At 36.6% G+C, this 27,220-nt stretch overlaps 1 long non-coding RNA gene across 2 annotated transcripts in view; it reads left to right on the plus strand.

Annotated features, from left to right (window-relative positions):
* LOC308655183 overlaps window positions 1-27,220 on the plus strand; it is a 124,637-nt gene that overhangs the window by 65,788 nt on the left and 31,629 nt on the right. For both annotated transcript variants that reach the window (XR_014023406.1, XR_014023407.1), the window contains one exon: window positions 18,278-18,363. This is a non-coding gene — a long non-coding RNA (uncharacterized lncRNA). The remainder of the gene's footprint in view (window positions 1-18,277; window positions 18,364-27,220) is intronic.

Raw genomic sequence — 27,220 nt, forward strand, 5'->3', positions numbered from 1 at the left:
AAAAGCTATCTATGCTAAGCCTCAGGCTAGCATCATTCTGAATGGACAAAAGTTGAAGGCATTCCCTCTAAAATCCGGAACAAGACAGGGATGCCCTCTATCTCCACTTCTATTCAATATAGTTCTCGAAACACTGGCCAGAGCAATTAGACAGACGAAAGAAATTAAAGGCATAAAAATTGGAAAAGAAGAACTTAAATTATCACTATTTGCAGATGACATGATTCTATACCTAGAAGACCCAAAAGGGTCTACAAAGAAACTACTAGAACTAATAAATGAATTCAGCAAAGTGGCAGGATATAAAATCAACACGCATAAATCAAAGGCATTTCTGTATATCAGCAACAAAACTTCTGAAATGGAAATGAGGAAAAACACTCCATTCACAATATCCTCAAAAAAAATAAGATACTTGGGAATCAACCTAACAAAAGAGGTGAAAGATTTATACAATGAAAACTACAGAACCCTAAAGAGAGAAGTAGAAGAAGATCTTAGAAGATGGAAAAATATACCCTGTTCATGGATAGGCAGAACAAACATCATCAAAATGGCGATATTACCAAAAGTTCTTTATAGATTTAATGCAATGCCAATCAAAATCCCAACGGCATTTCTTGTAGAAATAGATAAAGCAATCATGAAATTCATATGGAAAAATAAAAGACCCAGAATAGCAAAAGCAATTCTAAGCAGAAAGAGTGAATCAGGCGGTATAGCGATACCAGATTTCAAACTATATTACAGAGCAATAGTGACAAAAACAGCATGGTACTGGTACCAAAACAGGCGGGTGGACCAATGGTATAAAATAGAGGACACAGAGACTAACCCACAAAGTTACAACTATCTTATATTTGATAAAGGGGCTATAAGCATGCAATGGAGGAAGGATAGCATCTTCAACAAATGGTGTTGGGAAAACTGGAAATCCATATGCAACAAAATGAAACTGAATCCCTTTCTCTCGCCATGCACAAAAGTTAACTCAAAATGGATCAAGGAGCTTGATATCAAATCAGAAACTCTGCGTCTGATAGAAGATAAAGTTGGCTCAGATCTACAGATTGTGGGGTCGGGCTCCAAATTCCTTAATAGGACACCCATAGCACAAGAGTTAACAACTAGAATCAACAAATGGGACTTAATTAAACTTAAAAGTTTATTTTCAGCAAAAGAAACAATAAGAGAGGTAAATAGGGAGCCTACATCCTGGGAACGAATTTTTACTCCTCACACTTCAGATAGAGCCCTAATATCCAGAGTATACAAAGAACTCAAAAAACTAGACAATAAGATAACAAATAACCCAATCAACAAATGGGCCAAGGACCTGAACAGACACTTCTCAGAGGAGGATATACAATCAATCAACAAGTACATGAAAAAATGCTCTCCATCTCTAGCAGTCAGAGAAATGCAAATCAAAACCACCCTAAGATACCATCTCACTCCAGTAAGATTGGCAGCCACTATGAATTCAAACAACAACAAGTGCTGGCGAGGATGTGGAGAAAAGGGTACACTTGTACATTGCTGGTGGGACTGCAAATTGGTGCGGCCAATTTGGAAAGCAGTTTGGAGATTCATGGGAAAGCTGGGAATGGAACCACCATTTGACCCTGCTATTGCCCTTCTCGGACTATTCCCTGAAGACCTTAAAAGAGCATGCTACAGGGACACTGCCACATCGATGTTCATAGCAACACAATTCACAATAGCTAGACTGTGGAACCAACCCAGATGCCCTTCAATAGACGAATGGATAAAAAAAATGTGGCATCTATACACAATGGAGTACTATGCAGCAATAAAAAATGACAAAATCATAGAATTTTCAGGGAAATGGATGGCATTAGAGCAGATTATGCTTAGTGAAGCTAGCCAAACCCTAAAAAACAGATACCAAATGTCTTCTTTGATATAATGAGAGCAAGTATGAACAGAGCAGGGAGGAAGAGTAGGAAGAAAAGAGTAACATTAAACAGAGACTTGAGATGGGAGGGAAAGGGAGAGAAAAGGGAAATTGCATGGAAATGAAGGGAGACACTCATTGCTAAACAAAATTACATATAAGAGGTTGTGAGGGGAATGGGAAAATAAACAAAGAGAGAAATGAATTACAGTAGATGGGGTAGAGAGAGAAGATGGGAGGGGAGGGGAGGGGGGATAGTAGGGGATAGGAAAGGTAGCAGAATACAACAGTCACTAATATGGCATTATGTAAAATTGTGGATGTGTAACTGACGTGATTCTGCAATCTGCATTTGGGGTAAAATTGGGAGTTCATAACCCATGTCATTCTAATGTATGAAATATAATATGTCAAGAGCTTTGTAATGTTGTGAACAACCAATAAAAAAAAAAAAAGTAGAGCTGCATAGAATGGTTTAAATTTAAAAAAAAAAAAAAGAAATATTTACTGAAATTGTTCATAGACAATGTAGTAGTTAGTTTCATAGGATATCTGACAAGTGAAATGTGTCAGGTTTATGCATTATGAATTGTACCAGTTCTTTGTCTCCTGGTCTCACACAATCATTTAGATAGTAGATTGCTAAGACTTCAAAGTTTTTGTTTTTTAAGACAGGACATTGATTTCAAAACCCTGGTTTCAAAACCCTGCAGTAATCAGACTATGCAATATCACTATTCCTATTTCTTCTCATTTAAGAGGAGAGGAGAGTACAGAGAGGTTGGGTACTTTCCCCCAGGTTTCACAGCTATCAAATTATAACTACTAAATCAAATATAAGCTAGACCTGGGGCCACAAAGGTCTTCACACATTAGAATCAGAAACCACCTGACCCCTATCATACATGAAGATCTGTAACAACCAGAATCTGAATACTTCCTATAAAATACAGGACAATAAGACAGTTTGTCATTGAGAAAAGCATATTCATTTTCTAATTTGAGTGATCAAGAAATCTTCTGGGCTAAAACTACGGGGCCAATACCTGCCACAGCTACTTCTTGCAACATTCTATTAGGGTAGTACTGCTTTGAGTCTGGAAAACATGTGTTGTCTCCGATAGTTACATTGCAACTGACAGCTAGTTGAGCACAAGCTAGGTTCCTAGGCAATGGTCAGAAAGGATGGAAACCTGGAACTCCAGATAAGAAAAAGGCAAATGCAAACTTCTGTTTATCTGGGGTTGACAGTTTATGATGGATTCCTAAGAAAACTGAGCAATTGAACATGATCAAAGTAATTTCTTGGTATCTCCAGCATTCTCTAACAACTAATTGCAGAGAATAGCATCACAATGGAAAATAGATCCCATTCCAGTCAAGTGGTGAAGAGAAGTTGGCATATCATGTGTGAAAACAGTAATGCTATCTCTGATGTCTGAGGGGCATATACTCGACTAAGAAACAGTAAGGATTCAAATTCCTCCTCATCCGCTTCTCTAGTTCATTTACACCCAGCGATGGCAAAATTTCTGTTGCTATCGTTTCCTGGCTACAGGAAACTTTGCAGATGATGACCTAATCCTTGAGTGAAGTGAAAAGTTCCTAAAAGTGATCCTTCTCTGGTTAGATTTTTTTTTTCTACCATAAAATTCTCCTCTGTATTTGGTAGGAATCTTTCAGTTGCAAGTGACAGAATATCTAACACAAATTTGTATAGGCAAAATATTTATTGGCTCATGTATTTGAAAGGGCTAGAGGTAGGGCTTATCATAGATGCAGTTTGATCTGGGGAATCAAATGATAGGTTTCTCATCATTTTTTCAACTTTTCTTCCTTTGTGTTCCAGCTTCATCGCTGGGCTGCTACCTCATGAGAAAAGATGGTTGCAACGTTTCTAAGTCTCACATCTTTGTCTGAAAAATCCAGCAATAGTAATAGTGGGAACCCCTCCTCCCTCCCCTGCCCCCCACCCAATCTATTTCTATCTCTAAGTCTGAGTCAGTCACTGTGGTCAGGGAGTTGTGAATGTGAGGTTTTTCTTGAGTTAATCAGGGTCTACTGTGAGGTAGAGACTGGGGTAATACTCATCCAAATGACATGGGAGAGTATGGGTTTGGGGGTTTCCCTAAAGGAACTTCTGCTACTAGATGGGACAGGGGATGCTAATTAGCAAAGAGAAGAAGAGTTCTGCCCCCATAATTTTTTCTTCTTTCTTTTTCTGCAGTCTACCTGAAAGTACTCTCTGTCAAGTTTAACTTATGCATCGATTAGGACACAATTTCTGGTATATGAAGTAAAGACTCAGAATAAATAAGAAATGGAAGTTTATTTCACTCATATTTGAAGTCTGAGATGGCATGGTGGCTCTGCACTATGTAAGGGATTGGGCTTCCATCTTGCTCTACCTTGCATCTCTATGGTCCATCCTGGGTTACTGCTCTACCACAGTTCCAACTGACAGAAGGGGAAAAGAAGGGGAGGGATGTCTTTTCCCTTTAAGTCAGAGTTTCTCAACATTGTCATTACTCACATTTTAGGTCAGGTACTTTTTTGCTGTGGCGGGAATGTCTTATGCATTGTGGAATGTTTAGCAGTATTCCTGGTCTCTACCCTGTAGATGCCACTAACATTATCCCCCCTCAATTATGACAACCAAAAATGACTTTCAACAATCCCTGGGTGGGGTGGGGAGGCATTTTACTTCTGTTATATTCTTTGGCTGAAATGGAACCACATGGTCATTCATAATTACAAGAAAGAATAAGAAATGAGACCTCCCTTTTTTCATGATGATTATATCCCATCAAGAAAGGGACCGGGCTGGGGATGTGGCTCAAGCGGTAGTGCGCTCGCCTGGCATGCGTGCTGCCCGGGTTCGATCCTCAGCACCACATACCAACAAAGATGTTGTGTCTGCCGAGAACTAAAAAAATAAATATTAAATCAACAGTCTTAGTGTCCTTATTTAAATGAAAAAAGGGAACATTAAAATTAAAAAAAAAAAAAAAGAAAGGGACCACTCCCAGCAGCTCGGGAGGTTGAGTCAGGAAGATCAGGAGTTCAAAGCCAGCTTCAGCCACTGCGAGGTACTTAGCAACTCAGTGAAACCCTGTCTCCAAATAAAATACAAAATAGGGCTAGGGATGTGGCTCAGTGGTTGAGTGACCCTGAGTTCAATCCCCAGTACCCCCCCGGAAAAAAAATAGGAAAGGGACCACTAACAGTCTCTGCCACAGGGTTCAAGTGTGGTATGTCATTCACTATGAACACTAATTTAGGGAACAATGATGACAACAGACAATAGACTATGTTTATTCAGTTTGTGCATTCATCCATTTCTAGGATTCCACAAAATTTTCCCCAAATACTTTCAAAACTGTTTAGGATGCATTTCATATTTGTGAACATACTTTTTAAACTTCAACTATGGGAAACTGTGAAATTCATGAAACTATATTTAAGAATGTCTTACCAATGACATTTTCATGGATCCCTCTTTCAGGGCATGGAAGTCTGTGTCAAGTGAAATTTATAGTCATTTTCAAAGCTTTCTATCCAAAGCAGTTGTGGCAGGCTTTTGTCCATCACCAATGCTAAAGCCACTGGTACCAACTAAAGCTACCAGCCTTTAGCTATGTTTAAAATCTTCTGACATGTTAGAGACATTTTCGTTAATTTTCCCACATGTCTTCTTGTCTTTTTAGGACTTCATAGCAGGCCTGGTGTTGGGGTGGAAGACAATTCTGAGTAAAACACACCTTGATGGACTCAGAACCATTCTCCCATTCTCTGATGTCTGAAACATAGTTTCTGAATCAAGCATTCTCTTAGCAGAATCATTTCTCAGTTGTACAGGTAGATAGAATTCAGGTATAACATCCCATAAAATTTCCTGACCAGTCCAAATATAATAGATATTCAGTTTAGTCTTGGGTTGATTCCTTTGCTGCTTATTAATTCACTCATTCATTTCAGTCATTCATTATTTTCACTGATTTATGCAATCAACACATCCATTGAATGTTTACTACATAAAGGCATGTGCTGGGTCTTAGGAATTATAATTGTGAATACCACTGACAGGCTATCACTTATAACCCAGCAAGCTGCTAGGTGACAGCTCCCTCCTCCTCCACATTATCAATTTGTGGATTGCACAATTTCTCCACTCTTTCATTGGAAGTTCTTGGGTTAGACTGACATCTCTCTGCTGCCTGGTTACTTTCAGTGGTGCATGTGCTTAGACAGTTCAGTATTTGTGTCAGCCAATCCTACTGAGGAAGATTTTTCCAGGACTAAAAATAAATAAATAAATAAATGAATAAATAAATAAATAAATAACCCAATCACCCATTCTCAAGTTAAGTAGAATGTCTGACTTTTTAGAAATCTTGGAGCCTTACCATTTGTTGAATTTGAGCTTTTTTAAAAAAATTATTATTTTTTTACTTGTTGATTGACCTTTCTTTTTATTTTATATGTGGTGCTGAGAATTGAACCCATTGCCTCACACATGCTAGGCAATTGCTCTACCACTGAGCCACAACCCCAGCCCTGATTGAATTTGAGCTATTTTTATTTCAGGAGTTTTGATGATTGAAGTTGACAATACCATAGTGTCTTATTTACTCTCATCATCGAAAATGCCTTTAAAATAATTATTAATTTTTTTTTCATGGTAGTAAAGTATATGGTGACCACCATTCTACTTTATGTTTCTATAGTTTGGCCACTCTAGGATCTCCCATAAATAGAATCATATGGCATCTGTCCTTTGTGGCTTATTTCACTAAGGATAATGTCTTCAAGGTTCATTCATGCTGCAGTATGTGTCAGAGTTTCCTTTCTTTTTAAGGATGAGTAATATTCTATTGTACATGTCAAAGGATTTGTTTACTCATTCATCTGTTGATACACTGAAATGCTTTTTTTCTGCCTTTTAGGCAGAGCCTCATCTTGAATGCTAAGATCAACATGCCTCCAAATCTTGCACTAATAAATATAAACACTTTAGGGCATTTAGTGCCATGGTATTAATGAACTAAGCTACAAAACCTGCAACTGCTACTTAATAAGAAAATATAATTTTACAATAAATTAAAATCAATTTTTGCCATTTTTTATTCACAGTAGAAGCCCTAAGATGGAACTACAAAATTATAGTTTGATAAAAGAAAGCCATTTTAGAAATTTCAGTCATCTTAAAGCCACTCATAATATTAAAAATAATAGAAAATCTTTCTCTTATGTGTCTATGTTGATCAATATGATAGCTACTAGACAAAGGTGAGCTTTAACATTTAAATTAAATGAAATTTAAAATTTATTCCTTAGTTATGCTAGCCACATCTCAAATGTTCTTTTGCCATTGCTAATGTCCACTGTATTGGACACTGCAGACATAGAACATTTTTTTTCTTCACAGAAAAGAAAATTCTATTCAACAGTGCAGCTTGTGTTAGCTAGAATTTTCTCCTTTGGAGTCATTAGGAATTATTAAAATTCTATAAATTTCATTGCTGCCTAACAGAATATGATATTTTGAGTATTCCTTGTGTTTGCCCACCTGCAGTCTGTAGTTCTGAGACAGGACTTTACCTTTTTTTTCTTTATTTTTAAAGTTTTCTCTTTTTGTTATTTACTTTTGGAACTTCAGCTTTTATAGAGAAAAAGAACAGTAGTATAGTGTTGGTGCTTGCTAGTCACTCACCCACACAGGCACACAGAGCCTAGTGTGCATAAAAGAAAGTGGAAAAGAAAAGCTAATTCCAATATGGGTAAAGGAAGCAGGAAATGAAGGAGTAAGTTCACTGTAAGTTAATAGCATTGTAAGTTTTTATGGTTTATGAAATTTAGTTTGCAGCCTCTCAAACTCCAAGTAGTAAAAGTGCATATATATGGAAACTCTCAAATAATGAAGAACATGTTTGGTCCTTTAATTCTTATGATGGAATACTTGAAAATATAGTATTGAGAGAATTGTCTGGGGAATAGTAAATGGGACCTGATTATGACAGAAGAAGGCTCTTTTAGGGAGGAGTTTCAACTTCTGTTTGCAATTGAGATACTCCAGTAGTACTAACTTATTCCTAATTAATTTCCTATTCTATTTATATGGAACTCTTTGCTGTTGAAATATACAAGTGAATGAGATTTATAGTCTTTCAACTGGGGCAGGGTCCTGCTTAGTTGTTTGCTTCATCCATAGAACTTTGTAGAATTCTTGCACATAATTGGTGCTCAATAAATGTTGAAAAAAATGACTCAATGTGAGCACCCTAGAAATTCTGGAAGGCTGAGATTGGGAGTCATTCCTTTAGGAAGATTGATTTTCCCTGAAGGAGACTTTCATCAATAGATTTTCAGGGTACATCTTCAGTTGACAAGGAAGTACCATAAAATAATGATTAACTTGAGGTACATAAATAGGAGGGGACTTGGATTCAGTTCCCAATCAGCCTCTCCTTAGCAATGTGAACTTGACCACATTAACCTTTGAAGCTGGTTTCATATTTGGAGAATTCTAACAAACTATATCTTAGGAGTTTTGTGAGTATTAAGTGTGATGTGATCAGTGAAGTGCTTGATGTTATGTAGCTCTCAATATGTGTTAACTTAAAAATAAAGAGGCCACTTTAAGCCTTTGTGGAGAGAACCCGTGTTTAAGTAAAAAGAAAGAGGAGACAGAGGGAGGGAGGGAGGGAGGGAGGGAGAGAGAGAGAGAGAGAGAGAGAGAGAGAGAGAGAGAGAAATGAGCTAGCTTATGGTATGGCATCTAGAAGACAGAGTTTGAAGCATGGTCCATTGAGTTGGAAATAAAGGAGATGAAGAGGAGATGCAGCTGGAAATACCGATACTGCAAAGGAACCACTATGTCCTATATATCTACTGGGTGCTTGATGGGCCAAACATGGCCTAGCCTCTAGACCTTGGCCTTTTTTGTGCCTTTACAAGTTTTTCTCCAGATATCTGCATGGTCATCTCTCAGTTCATTTAGGACTCGACTCGAATGGTAGTCCTTCCCAGCAATCTTATGAAAAAAGGTACCCTTGCACTCTAATTCCTTGTTTTCAATTATAATGAAAATTATATACCCCACTTCATGTTTATTCCTAGTGCTATTGATAGAATTTCATATGTCTTCTTTTACTTAGGGCATGAGGGCAGAGAGTGCTTTCTTTTGTTCGCTGTGGCTAGACTAGTCCTTGTTCACAATAGGCATGTGGTGAATTGTTTCTGTTGAATTCATGTATGTTTTTATCATTTGATCTTTACAGAAATTCTTCATGGCAAGCAGCTATAGCCTCAGGGGGGAAATGAGTTGTTCAAAGAGGTCAAATGACTTGCAAATATCACATAGCTAATGAGTTTTGGAATCAATATTTGTAATTCCAAAATGAATGATCTTTATACTGTATCACATAAATTAGGCTATACTTTTTTCTTTCTCAAAAGGAATTGGGGATTTACAGGTGATGTTGAGAGCCACAGTTTAGTCGGAATGACGCCTGGCATTTTGCTAGAGGGAATGGTTGAAAGGTGACCCTGCTCGGGATTAGGGCGGCTCCAGGACTAGGGTGGATGGGGGTGGGGAATAGGGCAGCTCCGGGATTAGGGTGGATCCTGCTAGGATTAGGGCGGATCCTGCTGCCTCAGGTGCCCCGTTACTTTGGAGTTCCTGTTGAGTTCTCCCCGGGTTCCGGGAGAATTGGCGTGCAGAGCCCAGTAGAGGGAGTGTGTTCCCGAGAAGTGTGTGTAGAGTGCCGGTGAGAGTTCGGGAATAAAGAGTTGCTGTTTGAACCTACAAGGCTTTGTGGCGGCTGGGTTATTTTGTGCCGAGCCAGACTGCGGCATTTGGTGGCCTGTATGGAATGAACCCGCGACCTTGGCATTATCAGCACCAGACTGTGGCAGGTTTAATGGGTTAAGCAAACTAAGATGAACGAGATAAAAAAGAACAAGAGTTCTTACATCTAAAGTTGAGGATATAGATGCTCTCCAGCATCTGAGATGAACAAAATGTTTTCTGGGCTCATGGCAGCTGGTAGAAATGAACAAGTTTCCATTGACCTTGGCACTCAATCTCCTGTTCCAAGTGTTTGAATCCCAGTCTCAGTTACTTGACTATAAGCAATTTCAGAACTAGGGCTATATCTTAATCTCTGAATCCCTTACAACCTTTAGCATAATGCTTCACCAGAAAGCTAGTGTCTGTAGAATGGCAGACAACTGTGTTGGTGTGTATTGTGAGGGAAGTTGGACTAATCATTTCTATCATTCTGCCTATCTTTAAGAGTTGATGAATTATTTAAAAGGTATTCAAAAATGTTGATATGTGCTTATAAAAGTAAAATCATATGCATCAAACCAGCAGGGGGAAATTGAAGGAGGGTAACAGTGGAGGTTTACAAGGGGCATATATTCTAACTGCAACAGGGGGCTAACCCACTTGAGCATAAATATGAAGAGTACCTTCAGGTGGAGCCTACTTTGTACTCTGGGAAAGAACGTTGACTTAATGCTTGAGTTGAAGCCCTAAAGTTCTGTAATCGATTCTATGTGAAGAGATAACTGAAAGCAGATATAATTTCAGAGCAATTGTCTCATTTTATTACTGTTTTATCAAATACAAATTAAATTTGGCTGCATATAATAGAAAACCCAAATAACAATGGCTTGAGTCAGACAAGGGTTTATTTTTCTTGCATGAAGCAACATTTCTAGAGGAAGCAGTATAGACGTTCAAGGATATGATATCTCTAAGAGCTTTGTAGTTCCTCTTGGCCTTTCCCTTGTGGTCAAATGCAAGTGGGTACTGCAATACTTGCCATTATATCAGCACTTTAGGATGCATGAAGGAGAAAGGACAAAGGACAGGGAGTACACAGGGTATGCCAGTTGAGCCTGCTTCCTCCCTCATTAAGGAATTGTCTGTTTTCCTGCCTCTAAACATGAGCTTACATTTCCTTGACATATGGATACCTGCATCTACAAAGAAGGCTAAAAAGTTTAGTTTTATTAGTTGGGCAATTTCCCCCATCTCTCTCTCCTCCCAAAATAAAGGTTTTGTTAGTGAGAAACAATGGGAGAATGAATGGAGGTGAGTAACCATTTCACAGTCTTGACTTAATTATGCATTAAACTATCTCAGCATAGGCCCATAGAACTCCTTAAAGAAAATAATGTTTTGGTGAGTCTTCTCATGAGTTAGTTCCTTAATACATTCTGAAGAAGCTGTATGAGTTTATCTTTTGATGGGCATATTAAAGAGTACTTATTTCCTGCTGAGTGCTACATAGAAGGATCCCTGGATTTGGAGTTAGAAGGCATGAATTCAAACTTTGGCTTCATCAGATTTAACTATGAACAATTTTAAGGTTCAGTTCGATGACATGTAAAAGGAGATATAACAAACTGATTTTTACATTTATATGCAAGAGCAAATAGTTAAGAATAAACAAGATATTCCTGAGAAGTAATACACAGTAGGACTTCCTTATCAGAAATTCAGAATTTATTAGAAAGCCCTACTTATTTAGATGGTTTGAAATTATATGCAAGGCTATATAAATGGCCAAAGAAGGAAAAAGAAAATATAAAATGGAAATATTATTTATGATTGAGATTACACTGCAAATTGTTTCAAAAGAGATCAGTTTTTCAATAGGGTACCAATGGTTACCTGAATGTATAAATGTGAAATTGGGTCCTTATCTCACACCATTCATTCAAATATCAAATCCATGAAGGTTCAGACTTACATGTACAAGGCAATATTGCAATGTTGAGTAGAAAGAGTGTTTCCATTTGAGCAAAGTACAAAACATATGAGAAACTACGTAATAAACCAATTAGTAAAACACATGGTTAAACACGGATTGAAATAGGGAAAGTGTAAAAAGAAAATTCAGAATAGCCTTTTCTATTTAAGAATTTAAAAAGTAGATGGGGAAGATATCAATTGCTTTGCATTATTATACATATCAAGTATGAAAGTATTTGAAGAAGCATTGGATAAATGTAAATCCGATATGCTCTACTTCTTAAAGACAGGATTATTTCTTATTTAATTTTGTATCCTTAGCACAGCATCTGAAATATAATATCTACTTAACAAACATTTTTTTGAGTGAGTGAAGAAGTAATTTTTATACTAGAATATATTAATGTAAGGTTTTAAACAACTAAGATGCTCCTCTAGTATACAGTAACTCATATATTGCTCTATTCACTCATTTATTCATTTATTACTTTGTTTATGATTTAAATTCTTATTAAAAGCCTACATTTATTCCCTTTTCCCAAGGGGTTCACAGTCTAGGAGAAAAGACAAACCAGTATCTAGACAATGGTAATTGCTTTTTTAGATCATTTCTGAGTAGCAATGACTATGTCTATGTATCAAAAAGAATGCTTGTCTTTCTGGTTGACTTTCTTTTCTTTAGATAATGAGAACATTTTCAAAGTTTGCTGTGATGAGTGGCAAATTAACTCACCCAGCTCTATTTAATAGACATTCTAGGGAAATGAGATTCCATTATCTCACATGAACTGGTGGCTGGAGAGTAGGCATGTTCCTGCTTTTAAATTGGGTTTAATTCCGAGTAGAATCAGATGTACATGGAAAGGTATCTACTTCACATCTGCAGTAAGACAACACTCAGGAAGAAGTGCTCTAAGTACAGTTTGTTGACAGACTTCAACACCTGGCTGGCAACATAATAGCAAGTGCCAACTTGAGACTTGATAGCATTGGTGAATATGAAGACAGTAAAGATGAAGTCCATAATAAGGAGTGAAGAAGATTGGAACTTCAGTTGGAGGTGAGTCTAGGGTGACCATATTAAATAAAATGGACAGGTGTTGAGGACAGGATTTTTCAAATCACATTCCTTGGAATGTCATTCCTTCAAAGATGTCTTTTTTAGGTAGGGGATTCAAATACATTTGGGAAATGCTGACCTTCTCCTTTTTTTTTTTGATTTACAATGCAAAATATCATATTACATCCCCCATGAAACCAGTTTAACTCTGTTTAGAAATATGACAAAATGATGTGAAGCTGTTCAATTTTTCATGCTTCTGCCATTTGTATTTTTAATTATGTCTTGTTTGCCCAGCAAATATTTCTTGAGTGACTACTGTAAGACAATGGAGAAATTGGGTATTAAATTATTAGTGATTTGTGGGAAGGCAAAAACATTTTTCACATTAAAAAAATCTGGGACTGTTATTTTCTCTGGGGTCACAGCCCTTATGCACGGTGTAGCTAGCTTAAAATGTCTTGAACAACTGCCGGAGAAGCAGTGTACCACCTAGTGGCAGTTCCTGAAACTACAGTCACAGCCCAACCCCTTCCTAGAATGGAGCTTGCAGGCCTTCACACATTTGGAGATCCCTGAAAAGCAAATGTAGTTTGGACGGGGCATGAAGTTTAAAAATTTTATTGCAAAGTTAATACATGTTAATTTGAGCCCATATAGAAGGTATAAAGAGTAAAAATAAAATGAAAATAAACCAGAAATATATATATTTCCCACATCTTCAATGACATAATTATGTGTTTAATACTATAAATGTTTAATATGAAAAATTGTTTAATACTGTAAATTTTGCTAAATTGATATTTTCCATAAATGTTCTTTTGTAATACTATTTCACACAATAATCATGTATATATATTTATAACAATGAATATATATTTATATAGTATTTTAAAATTATTGCATAATGTTTCATTTGATGGTTACATCATAATCTTTCCCTATTGACGAACATTTAAATTGTTTGAGAGTGTTCATGACTATAATAACACTAATAAACATCTTTTCTAATCTTGACTCATTTATTTCTTCCAATTAAATTCTTAAAGTGGAAATGCTGGTCCTAAGCATAAGAATTTGAGCTTTTAAAATTTCTTTCAAAGAGGCTTATGCCAATTTACATTCCCTCTTGCAATGGTTTTCTGAGCCTTTCTCCTCATATGCTGTCTCACAGACTAGTATACAGCAAACAAGTGTGCCAATTTGAAGACAAAAATGTCTCATTGTTTTAATTTGCACTTCTTTAATTTACTTCTGAGTTGAAATGTCTTTCTGTATACTTGCTACTGGCCATTCATTTCTTTTTTTCTTTTTACAACATGCTTATTCCTACTCTTTGCTTTTTTTTTTTTTCTTTTTCACACTGGTTTACAATCAGGTTGCTTTGCAGGTGTTTTGTTCTTAATTTTTAAATTTTGGACTAATTTTAAGACTAACAAAATTTATAAAAATAGCACATAGAATTCCTATATGTTCTTCACTAGGTTCCATTAATGTGTTAGTCTTACATAATCACAATACAAATAACAAAATCAGGAAATTAACATTGGTACAATACTTATTATCTAAACTATAGGCATTATTTAAATTTCATCAGTTTTTCTGCTTACTTCCTTTTTCTGTTCCAGTACCCAACTCAGAATCCCATAATGCATTTTTTTGGCTGTTATTTCTTTCATCTTTTCCATTCTTACCTTTTTTTTTTTGTCTTTCATGACCTTGACACTTTTATTCTATTAACTTTTATAGGATGTCCTTTAATGTGGGTTTATCAAGTGTCTTGTCAGATTGGTATGAGGTTATGCATGTTGGGCAAAAAATACCAACACAGTGATAGATATTCTGCCAATTGCAACGCATCATTCTAAAGGCTTCATAGTGTCGATATATGCTGCTACTGGTGATCTTATCACCTGGTGAAAATCTACTGGATTTCTGCACTGTAAAGTTTCTGTCTTTCTCTTTTTTGTTAACATATTTTCCAAGGGTGATTCTTTGAGATTAGGCAGTTTCTCCTTGGTTAGTTAAATTCTAACTTCAAATTTAATAAATTCAAGCTGGGACATGAATGTAAATTACAGATGGGATTGTTATAAGGCAGATATTTAGGATAACAATTACTGGGCCCATTCTCAAACAAAAGTATTTCATTTTTTAAAAAGATCACTGAAAAAAATGTAGATGTACATGTTTTAAAACAAAGTGAAACTTTTAAGGTATTTATTATATTTTAATAGTGTCATACTTTTGCTGACCTCTTGATTGTGTTTGCTGGAAAAACTTATAATGTATAAGTAATTTTATGTAGTATTTCTTGATTAAAACCTTAAATCTGTAGAAGGTCATTCGAAGAAATATTAAATAATGAAAGAATTGTGACTTTCTGTTTATTTATATTAGATCAATTAAAATATTACACTGTTGATATTGCAATATTCTTTATTACAAATCTCATATCCCTGAAAATGAGCAATAACTTCAGAGAAATATTTCAGTTGTCCAGGAAAAAAGCTACACTGTTTGAGTTCTAAGTTTGCCTCTTATTAGTCTCATAACCTTGGGCAAATCAGGTTACCTCTGTAGATCTCAGAAGTGCTACCTGTCTCATGGGGCAAGAATCAACTGATAGAGTGCTGGCCAAAGAAGTTTATAAACTACAAAACATTTAACCCAGGCAAGAGGTATTAATACTACTATTATCTTTTATTAGTCCTTAAGACCATTCTTGGAGGTAAGTGTTGGTTACTGTGATACCAGTTTTGTTTCTAATGGATAAAGGATGATTATGAAGAATATGGCATGTGCTATAATGCATTTTGTTGTGTAATATACAGTATTGCATTTGATTCATTTCTGTATTATTTTCCTGGCACAACTTCCTACTACACTTTGAGAGACAAGGAATGAGCTGCTTATCTAGTGAAGATTTATAGCACAGGGATTCTACAGTCCTGGGAAGATGTCATTGGCAGTGTAAATAGCAAGGTTAACATGGTTGTTTACAAAATAAATACAAACTTCAGTTAGTATTTCATCTTGAAAACCAGCTTAAGCGCTCTTTAGATAACCTCTTATAATTGAAGTCTTTGTATAAGCTTGGCCTTTATATTGAGTTTTGTCAAATTCAAGGTCAGGCAGAAATTCTAACATTAATCGGTTCAAAATTGTGGCTGTTGTCTTCTTATGAAATATACTAGCTGTTGCTTGCCTTTCTATCATCTTCTCTTTTCTTCTTATAGCTCATATGTGTAGTTTTTTTAAAAAAAATAATTTCATTAAGTTGAATTAGTCACAGTAGAAAAGAAGTTCTTGCCTTTTGGTTAGTGAATTTCTTCTGACTTATTATATCCACAGTCAAAAGCAGTTCATTCTGATTTGATAAATGCATTGAAAGTATCTGAAATTGTTTCATCCTTTTTCTTTCTTTCCTTTTCATCTTTTAGAGGAATCAAATGAAATATCCTCTAGCTTTCCTAATTGAAGTTGTCTGCTCTGCCCTGGTGTTAAAAATGCATGTTTCAATAAGTATTCCTGTGTGGCAGTAAGTTCTCCATTCTTTCAAAAGTATTTTATACTAAAGTTTTAGAACAAGACCTCGAAGTCAATTTTTAAGTTGTGTGTTTATTATTAGCAGAGATATATTATATACCTTGTGTACTACATATTATATATGTTACTAAATATACATCTATCAGAATGATTAAGATAAGTATTGTTTACTAGTTTTTCAGGTAGGGCACAGATCATGGTATCCTTTATTCCTGCATTTTTCTAACCATTATCTCAATGCTAGTACACATTCCCGGAATTGTGATCTAAAACATCATTTGAATTTTAAGATGTTCCATAGCTTATCATTAACAGCTTCGAAGCAATAACTTGACATTGCTTGCTTTCAAGATCATTTGTTAATAATTAGAAGGACATTAATATTTGGGGTTAATATTCAACATTGCATTTTTACTTTGAAATTGTACTGCTTGTACAAGTCCTCATTGCCATAATTGCTTTCTATTTTGTACTCAAGAAACTTTTAATTCACTTTTAGAGTCTCTTTTCCCCAGAAACAACTCCCCCTTTTATCATTATATCATGATAATCTCTTCTGTGATAATTTTTAAATATTGTACAGTCATTAGAAAGGAGAATCACATTGTTGAAATACATACAGCAGTACCAAGTGCAGTTTGGCTCTCCAAATGACTTGTTGAGAATATGATGACAGGACAACGAATGAATGAAATATAGCACCTCTTTCCGTACTTGAACAAAAATGAGAAAGAATTGAAATAAAGGTGAGGTAGCACTTTGAGAAGACATGCACCTGTCATCTGATGATGGACAGATAGTGAAGAGCTGACATATCATTCAGGGAAGCCAGGTCTACACTTCATAACCTGATACTGGAATTATACAAGTTCCTGAATGTTAGAGGCTTAGATTCATTTTAAATGAAATTAATTTCATTGGATATTTCCTATATCCACAAGGAAACTAGATTACCCACAAATTGTTACATGCAAATTAAAAAAATGTAAATTAAAAAAATTAGAGTTAGTTGGACAAAATGTGCTTTAAAGATTCTTTAAATTTTGGAGTAAGTATAAAATATTGCCCTGCCATGCTCAACTAGCTATTATTTGAAAGTATGGCTCAATACAAATGAGTATCAATAAAATTTATTAGCAAATTAATTAAATATAGCATCTACTACATGTCAATTACTGTCTTAGTACTGGGGATACAGAGATAAATAAGACCTGCTTCTTGTCCTCAAGTGATACGGCATATATGGGGGGGGGGATTGCATAGTATTCTCTTTTTCAGAAAAGCAAATGTGATGGAATCTTCCAGATCTGTAAAATGTAAGTCCTTTGTTCTTTAGCATTCAAGCAACTGGGACACAGACAATGGACTTTTCCATTAGGCAATGAAGACCGTGGTTGCAAAATTGTAAGATGGTGAAAGGGGTCTATAGCAGTGATATCCTAAAAATCCCACAAGATGGGGATATTTCCTGTGTTTCAAAAGAAAGTAGTGACTGAGACCATTTGCACAAGGGACTAAAGACAAAAGGACATGACATGTTTTCTCTGGTGTTATGAGTCCCCTTCACCCCAAGTGTTCTATATTTTGAAACAACCTTCAAAGGGCTAAGACAGAAGCACTAAGGAAGGCATTTATTTCCCCTCTCCCTCATGCAGCTCAAAGCTCTGTTATACCTGTCCTCTCGTCTGTGCCATACATTGCATTGGCATTAGTGTATGGAAAGCATAACTATACTTTTCTGTTGCTCCAAGCTTTCTTTTTGACCTAGGCAGGTCAGGTTAGTTATAGTGTGGGCTTTGGAATCAGACAGACATAGTTTGAAGTGATGGCTGTGTGACCTTGGACCTGGGCTTCAGTTTCATCACTTGCAAAATTAGGGTACTAATACGAAATTCTTAAGTGTTTAAGAATTAAATGAGATAAAGTATATGAAGCACGTATCACATGAAAAGTACTTAATAAACATCAACTTTTTTCCCATTAGGAGAAGCATTTGACCATTTTTACTTCCAAAACTTTCTTCTGGATACCAGTTGCACACAAGTAAACTAAAGAGGAGTAAGTGTGTCTGTAAGTGACTTATACCTATTTATTCCTATTCTGAATAATTGAGCCAATGGAACTTGGAAATGAAATTTTCCATAGATAAACTTTGCATGATTAGCAACATGTTTTTAGCCTAAACTATGTGTGTATGGGGGGTGGGTGCTAGAGATAGGTGTTCCTTACAATAAATATTAGCAACCAAATAAGTGTGACTCTATGGTTGCTGAGTTTAGCCAACTTGAATTCAACAGGATGCATGTGAGGCATCAATGAGGCAATCCAGGTAAAATATTTAACACAAAGTCTGGTGCATGGTAGATGCTCAATAAAAAGCGAAGATTCTTTTTTTGCTATCATTCTTTTTAAAAATCTGTTCAAATTTGTTATACATGACAGCAGTATGCATTTTGACACATTGTACACAGATGGAACACAACTTCTCATTCCTCTGGCTGTACACGATGCAGAGTCACACTGGTAGTGTAATCACACATGTACGTAGGGTAATAATGTCCATCTCATTCCACCATCCTTCCCATACCCACACCCTCTCCCCTCCCCTCACTTCCCTTCTGCCCAACTATGTGGTTTTATTGGTCCATCAGCCACAGGTTGCCCAGTTAAATTTTTTTTCTTAGTGTTTGTATTATTTTTGTAAGTGCCAAAAGTATTTTAGAGACCCCCTTTCTCTTAATTATGATAAAATAATGCAATCCTCATGAAAATGATTATTTGTGCAAGTTAACTACTTTTTTTGTAAATATGGTTTTTCCTTTTGTCACAAAATTATGATACAGTGTAACGACACATGACACTCTATGTAAAGTGTGGAATGCAAGGGTGTGGCTTAAACATTTAAATAAAAAATTTTTCAGTGTTCTCACTAACTCGGGACAGTAGCTGGCTTTAAAATGAGAGAGTTTGCAATTGCAATTGGGATTCAGAGAATATATTTTAAGAATGTCTTTTAAGGAACTCATTTTTTAAATTTTTTTGGCCAGAAGATGAATTATGCGGCTGAGTTTTACCTGAGTGGTGAAATGAACCATCTAATTCACTTCCTGATATAGTTGGCTATAATAATGTCTTTTGTTGCAGTATACTTCATATATTATAAAGAACATTCACATTCATAATCTCATTGGATCTTCTTAGTCCTTGTTACAGTAAGCAGGCAAGTGGTATTGTGGCCATTTTGCCCATGGGGAAAGCTGATCGTGTCCTTTCCCTGCTGAAAGTCCTGAAAGGGTTTCTGATTGCAACTAGGATAAAGTTGAAAACTATCACTCCAGCTCACAGGGCCCTGTGTGATCTGGCTTTCTGCCTCATCTCCTGCGTTACCTCTTTCTTCTTGCTGTGTAGCCTTTTAGTTCCATGAAACCAGTAAGCTTCTTCCTTTGTTAGAATTTTCAAGTATAGAAGTCCTACTGCTTATAAGTCTCTATTTTTTAAAAATTTATTTATTATTATTTGTTCATTTTAGATATTCATGACAGCAGAATATATTTTGACATGTATACATATATGGAGCATAATTTATTATAATTAGGATGTTGTTCCTTTGTCTGTACATGATATGGAGTTTCACTGGTGGTGTATTCACACATGAACATAGGAACGTTATGTCAGATTTATAAGTCTCTTTCTCTCTTTTCCACCTTGAGATTCACCCAGTTCTTTGGGTCTCCACTTAAATATGGTTCCTCCAAGAATCCAGGTATCTCAGACAAAGAGATTGCATGCTGTTATATACTCTCAAAACACCTTGGCTTTTTTCAGAACATGTATCATAGGTATAATTAAAATAATCATTTGTGTCATTACTTATTTAATGTCTACTGTCACCATTAGACTCTAAGCTTCATGAGGATTGGGGCTGCCTACCTTATTCACTTTATACTCAGAGTCAAGTTCAAATTCTGAAACATACCCAGCACTGAGTGGTATTTATTAAATGAATAGATAGAATGAACCATACAAAGTCATGAAAAAACTAGAACTAAGGAGTCTATATTACTGGTTCAGTAGTTTTTCTACTATACTAAGCATATAAAGCAGTAGATTTGTAATATTGGCAAAGTGGAGTTTTAAGAATTTGTAAATATTTCTCAGTAAAAAGGCATAAAGCCTGAATGGAATAGTAGGCAATGAATTTTTATCATTCCATGAAAGAAGAATGATGTGAAAATGTAACAGTAATGTTGATTTCATAGAATGGGAAAATATATTTACAAAGTATTGAAACAGCTGCTTAAATAAAGAGTGGCAAAGATACAGAGTATAGGTATTTATATGGTCTAGTGACTTTTAATGTTTTGCTTTGAGTTTTTCACTTGGACAGTTGAAAAATTTAAATTCTTAAATTGTGGGTTGAACATTAGGGTAGCTATGTGAGTTTTGTTTTTCGAAACTCTTCTTCTTAACTCTTGTGTTATAAAAGCCTTTGTTGTTAAAGAAAATATATCAAGGAAAGATTACTCACTCTAAGTACAGCTGTTACAGGTCCGATTTCCTGGAAAGAAAATTCTGAGATTAGATATAGAAAGTTTACTGGGGAGTTGTTCTTGGATCAACACCTGTAGGGAGTGAAGAATACAGAATGGGGCAGAATGAATATTTGGGTTGAGTTCTTTTTTTTCCACAACAGAGACCCTGCCCTCAGGAGCTCTAGAACTAAAATGGCCTCTGGCTAAGGACTGTTAACCTTTCTACCCCTGTATTGAGCATTGGTTGCCTGCAAGTGGCCTTGGGAAGCAACCAGGACATTGGGGAAGTGGCTTTCATTAGCTGAGGGCAATATCTGGAGGAACAATTAACTGTGAACTGTCCATCACTAACGAAGGCTGAGGAATGAATGTTTTGGCCTGAATTGAAAGGATGATCTGGCAAGCCCACTAAAATAGCTAACAAAGTCCACTGCTTGTGCTGTTCAGATCAGCTTGCCCTGTAAAAGGTGGAGGATCAGTTCCTTCAGTGTTTTCGTGGGCTTTTCATCTGGATGAAAATTTTCAAGGAAAAGGTTAGCGGGATAAACCACAGCCCCCACTGCTGAAGCTGATCTTGCTGAAGCCGGACAGAACCCAGGCCATGATGGACAGTCCTGACAGCAGTTACTTGCTGCCCTGTGGCCAGGGACTCCATTTTTACCAAGGCCTTGGAGCATGCCAAGAGCTATGTGTTTTGAAGGTATCTTAATTTTCCACTGCTGATGGTATACATTTGCTTCATTATGATTCTCATATTGGGGGTGACCCAAAAAGCCATATGATATCTTTTTCCCCCAATAATGCCAGTGAACTCACCGGGTCTGTTGTGTCCTATGGCCCAATAGAGGGCAGAATGGCTTGCATCTGGACCTGCTGCAGATCTGGATCTTGGCTGCCCTCAGAGATGGCAGCCTTTCATGTTTTCTAGGATATGGGTCAGAGCAATATTCCCAAATGTGGACTATGCTTCCTCCAAAAGTTAAAGAGCTTGCAAGACATTTGACTATTTTGTTGTTGTTGTTGTAAGAGGTGGGAGATGCAATAATTTCTTTATTTTAAGAGAATATCCTAGAATGATCTAAGACCACTGGACCCCAATATTTTTACTAATATTATAAGCCTTTTAATACTTATAGAGTTTATCTTCACATCAGATTGTTAAGATTTTTATAATGGTTCCAATGTAATTAGTCGTCTTAATATTTTGGTGCAGTTATATATCATTGAAATGGAGAGGGGAGCAATGTGGAATTCTGCAACCTGGCATCATGATCTGGTCTCTGTATGCCATATTATGATACATGCCTTTGGGGGGACATTCATTTTAAACTAACAATTACATGCATGCTTGCTGTGGTGTTGTAGGCACCTTCCTCCTGGGGGCCTAGCACCTCCTTTAGTCGGTTAGTTTGGGTCAGAAAATTGACTCAGGTCCAGAAACTGGGCAAGGAATTGTAACTTTTATATGCCCTCATCCCTCTGATTATATATGCCTGGTTTTTTTGAGGGGTGATGGTGGTGCTGGGTATCAAGCCCAGGGCTTCAAACATGCTAGGCAAGTAACTCAATCATTGAGCTACAACCTCAGCCCTCTAATTTCTCTTGGTTACATAGATTGGACATACTCTTCTTGTTTACCCATCTCTCTTTCCCCTAGGGATGCTAAGTTCTGTTAATCATTGCCATAGTTTTCTGTGGATCAGACTTTCTGCCTGCCTTGCCAATCTCACTGTTGTATCCACTTGACTTCAGATGACTATGTTCTGCTATTTGGTCTCTATCATTATAGGATCTAATCGTTCTGTCTGCCAAAAAAAGGGTTGAGTTTTATTCTGGGATTTCTTACCGTCAGCCCCACCTACAGAGGACAGTCACTGCTATACCAAGAGCCACTGTGTTTCTTATTGTTTTGGTAAATCGGTTCCTGTTGGTGTTCCAGGAGGTCAGATTCAGCTGGTGGTTTTTCATGCTTACTTAGAATATATGCTCTAGCACACCCATTTTTTCTAAGCCTTTTAATCTTTCTTCTCCTCTCTGCCATGACAATTGTGGCATTTTTAGTATTCAAAAAAATTTTTAAAAAATCACCCTTGAAGTACATAAACATGTTTTTTTCAGAGTACTTGCTAGGATGTGTAATCCCAACGGAAAGCTCCCAAATCCCAAAGTTCTTTTTTATCCAACTTCATGTTCCATCTCCCTTGAACAGGGACTCTCAGAATCTAGTACCACATATAGTTTCTTGTTGCCTGCTAGTTCACATTGGCCAGATCCTGTAGTTCCTTCCAGGTATCAACATTTACTTTTCAGTAGGTTCAGGACAACTTCGGTTATGTTTTATTGTGACTTGGTACTAGATAATGTTGTGTAACAAGGGAGACATGGGGTGTAGGTTTCTATGTTGTCTTGCAAGGCAGGGGAATTAGTACCTTCTTCAAGCACAGGAAGAGGGTGTGCTAGATTTTCACATGGAGAAGTGGGTCCTTCCTGCAAGTTCAGAGAGTGCAATACAACCTGGTGATTCACAATTTTTTGAAGATATGTCATTCTGTATTTCAGGGTTCTATTACTTCCCAATTAAAGTCCTGGCCTTGGTATAGCAGACCTACAGCAGTGAGGATTCGACCTTTTCTGAGCTCTGCTACTTATGTAATAAAATCTTGGTCCTGGTCCTCAGCTTTTCCTATTTTCTAGCTGTAGGAAATAATCTCTTTATATGCTGCAAAGATGCTCTGTCTCTGGTAATTAACCTTTAATTGCTGATTACTCACCCTGAGCCTTTCATTATCTTTTTTTCAAAAGCATTGATCATGCCCCCCACCCCCAACAACCTCCACTGTCCCATTTACCATTTCTCCTGTATTACTCAAGTGCATGAAATATTACCCTCACCAGTCATATCCTTCCACTGGGTTATCATCAGTTCTCTAGTGGTGGATATTTTAATAGTTATGTCACTAATTACATGCCAGGGGCTATCCATGCTCTATCTACCACCAGTGAGAAGACTATCAAAATAGGGCGATTCAACTCCACAATTGCATTAAAGAATCTTCTGTTTTGTACAAAACATATGGGATTAACATCTCTGACTGACAGGGAAAACAGAGTTGTTCAGTCATTCTGCAGTGAGGGACTGGGATGGTCTGTCACAGTTGGTTCCATGCTGTGGCTAGCTTTGCATTCATACATAGGGCAATCATTGGATGTAGGCTGCTCTTTGGGAGGGAGCATGACATTACAGTGAAGTGGCACCTGGTTGGTACATCTCAGCATTCACCATCAGTATCTTTTATTTTCCACATGGTATTCGCTTCTACCCTCTACTTCTTCACCCTCTACGTCCTGCAATCAAGACGGGTACCGGAAGAAGCTAATGACTAAAAACATCGTTGTCCTGCTGACCATGTTTTGAAAATTATTCCAAACACTTAAAAAATATACCAACCTAAGTCATTTTCTTATAATGTTAATATCCTAAGTGCTTATTGACAATTAGACCTATTACTCAATTTTATCTTCTTGGCGAAGATGAGGTACTAAGGAATTATCTGTTGTATAATAAATGAATGAATGATCAAGTGTCCACTGCATACCCTTGGTAAATCACTTCCTTAACCCCAATGATTGATAAGGAGCTGAAATTAGACTCAGAAATCACCCAAATGTAGATATTTGATCTTAACTCTTTCCTGGGTATAATAGAACAGAGAGAACTGAATTTGGTCTTAGTAGGCCTGAATGCATGTTTCGAATACTTTAGTCAAACTGTGGGAACTTGGCCCATTAGTTGCTGTCTGTGAGTTTTGGTTCCTTTATCTATGTATTTGGTAGAATTCCTATTTTCCTTACAGAGTTCTTATCAGAATTAAGCTGATATATTAGCAGTTAAAACATTGAAAACCACGGAGCATTATACATGTATGGGTGTTTATTATTTTTATTACTAATATTAGTAGTTTCCTTGCTTGTCATTAAAAAGAAGTAAGAGTGATCTGGGAACACCAAAATGACCAATGCTGGAGAAGGAGAGAGCCAGGAGATTTCACAAATCACTGAAAACTATGAATTATGAGAAACTACCATGCAAACTGATATTCCTATCAGATAGTATGGGGTAATTGTTATTTTTAGGGTCTTTAGTAGTAAAAAAAATGAAAGAATGACTGACTTCCTAATTACTTGGATGAACATGAATTTATAATATTTATCTTTATATTGCATTGAAATCTTTTGAAGGATTTTTATACCTTCTTTGTTATTTGCTACTTCTGTTTCCCTCAATTGTCATATCTCAAGGCCCATTATAAAAAGGGTATGAACTGGCATTGATTTTTATCAATGTTGGTTAATAGTTCAGAGGTGAGTGTTTATACCCATGTTATGCTACATTATTTCCTTAAGCCACACCATTAAAGTTATGGATTTGGGTATCAAGGAACATGAAATACCTTCATTGGGAGGAATTAGTTTATATCTTTGCACAAAGACCTATACTATGTAATGGCAAGTAACAATAAAAATCATCCTTACCTAAATATTCTTGTGACTCTGAAGTGTCTCTGGCTGTTGAATGGTCAGTATTCCAAATGTCTTCTTGTTATCTTGTGAATATTTGAATCTAGCTCATTTAAACTGTTCTTTGTGTGATACAGCTATAAACAGAACTTTATAATTTACTATCTATCTACATCCATCCATGAGTCATCAGTACATGTCTAGATCACCAAAGGGAGATTTCTAAACTCACCTTTTCTGTCCTTGCCCATGTGTCCCCCACCTTTAACTCAAGACATGAAAATTGCCAGGACAGAACAGTTCAGTTCAGGTTACAAATTGACAAGCTCCCTTTAGAGACGGAAATATATCAGCAACGTATCTATTTTCTCCATTTGAATTCCATCAACCTAAAATGTCCCTCAAAAGGAATGTGACCAGCACAACTCAGGTTTATGACTACCGTGAACACAGTACCGCAGGAGACTCAAAAACAGGAAATAAATGTTCCTATCCTCAGGACCTCAAAACCTAGTAAATGACTAATAAATAACTACAAGAAAGGCAGGGTGATGAGTGCCTCAGGAGGGGTTTCAACTAGTTGAAACCTCAAGGTTGAGGGAGATATTAATTTGTCCTGTGTGGGGGTGGGGTGGTATGGTCTGGGAAAACTTCCCAGGGTTGAGTTTATGATAAACCTAGGCAGGCATCCTTAACCTTTATTGTAACTATTTGCCTATTCTCAGAATAATGTATTAAGTATATAAAATAAAAATAAAGGATTATAATGGAAACCAATTGTGTTGAAACAGTTATTAAACCATCAAGAAAAAATGTGACATAGTAATAAGTACACTTCTTTATTAAGGCATTAAATGAATAAATTTTCAGTTTCAGGTCTAATAACTATTGTAATTTTGAAGTAGGAAAGAGCATACGTGATAATTGAAGGAGGTAGGGAATATAATGTGGTACAGATATGTCTGTGACTTCTGTGACAAACACTTCTAACATTTCTGTAGTCTGTTGCCTTTGTTCATGACAGAAAGAAGTGCTACATTTCAGTCCCAAGGTAGTGCAAGTGAAGATGCAATTTTTGTATCACCCAAATTCACAACTCCCTTAATTTTTTGTGTCTGAACCTTTTGGAGACCTGTGAAACAGGTTAAGAACCATTGGTCTACAAGGATGAATAAGGCACTGATAGATGGAAAGAGAGAGGAATGAGAGGGTTGGACCTTCTAGAAGGAACAACTGGGAAGAGACCTTGGGGATAGGGCAGTACAAGGGGTGTTTGGGAGTTGATAGATATGGCTAGAAGATTTGTGTTTGGAGCATGCACCACATGGAGTAGTAGAAGAAAATGATGGATGTGTAGGAAAAGGAAAGACTGTGAAGGGCTTGGCATGCCAGAAAGAGGAATTGCATCAGTGGGGAGTCATCAGTGATGTTTTTGAACAGGAAACTGACATAAATATGTCTTTGTTTTAGGAAAGTAATTTGCAGCATAATGGGAGCTAGGTTAAAAAGGCTGGAAGCAGGAAGTCTCTTAGTTTATTGCACTGGTCAGGAGAAATATATGGAGAGCTTGAACTAATTCAGAGGAAGTTGAAAAGAGAAGAGCTAAGCAAAAGACAGTGGGCAGGCAGACCAAAAGAACTTGGCAACTGAAAAAATAAAGTAGGTGATGAAGAATGGGGCGCAAAGCTGATTCATACGAGGATGATGACGAAGCAAGGAACTAAAAGAGAACACAGCAAGAAGGGCAAATTTGTGGCAGCAGAGCCTTGGGTATCTAACAAATTTGAGTTATTCAAGGGCTATTCATATGGAAATGTTTAAGCAGGCAGTTTAAGATGTGAATCTAGAACTCGAACAAAAGTTCAGGGCTGGAGATG

This window comes from Spermophilus citellus (assembly GCF_964194105.1).
Source record: "Spermophilus citellus genome assembly, chromosome: 9".
In the NCBI taxonomy this organism is placed as follows: domain Eukaryota; kingdom Metazoa; phylum Chordata; class Mammalia; order Rodentia; family Sciuridae; genus Spermophilus; species Spermophilus citellus.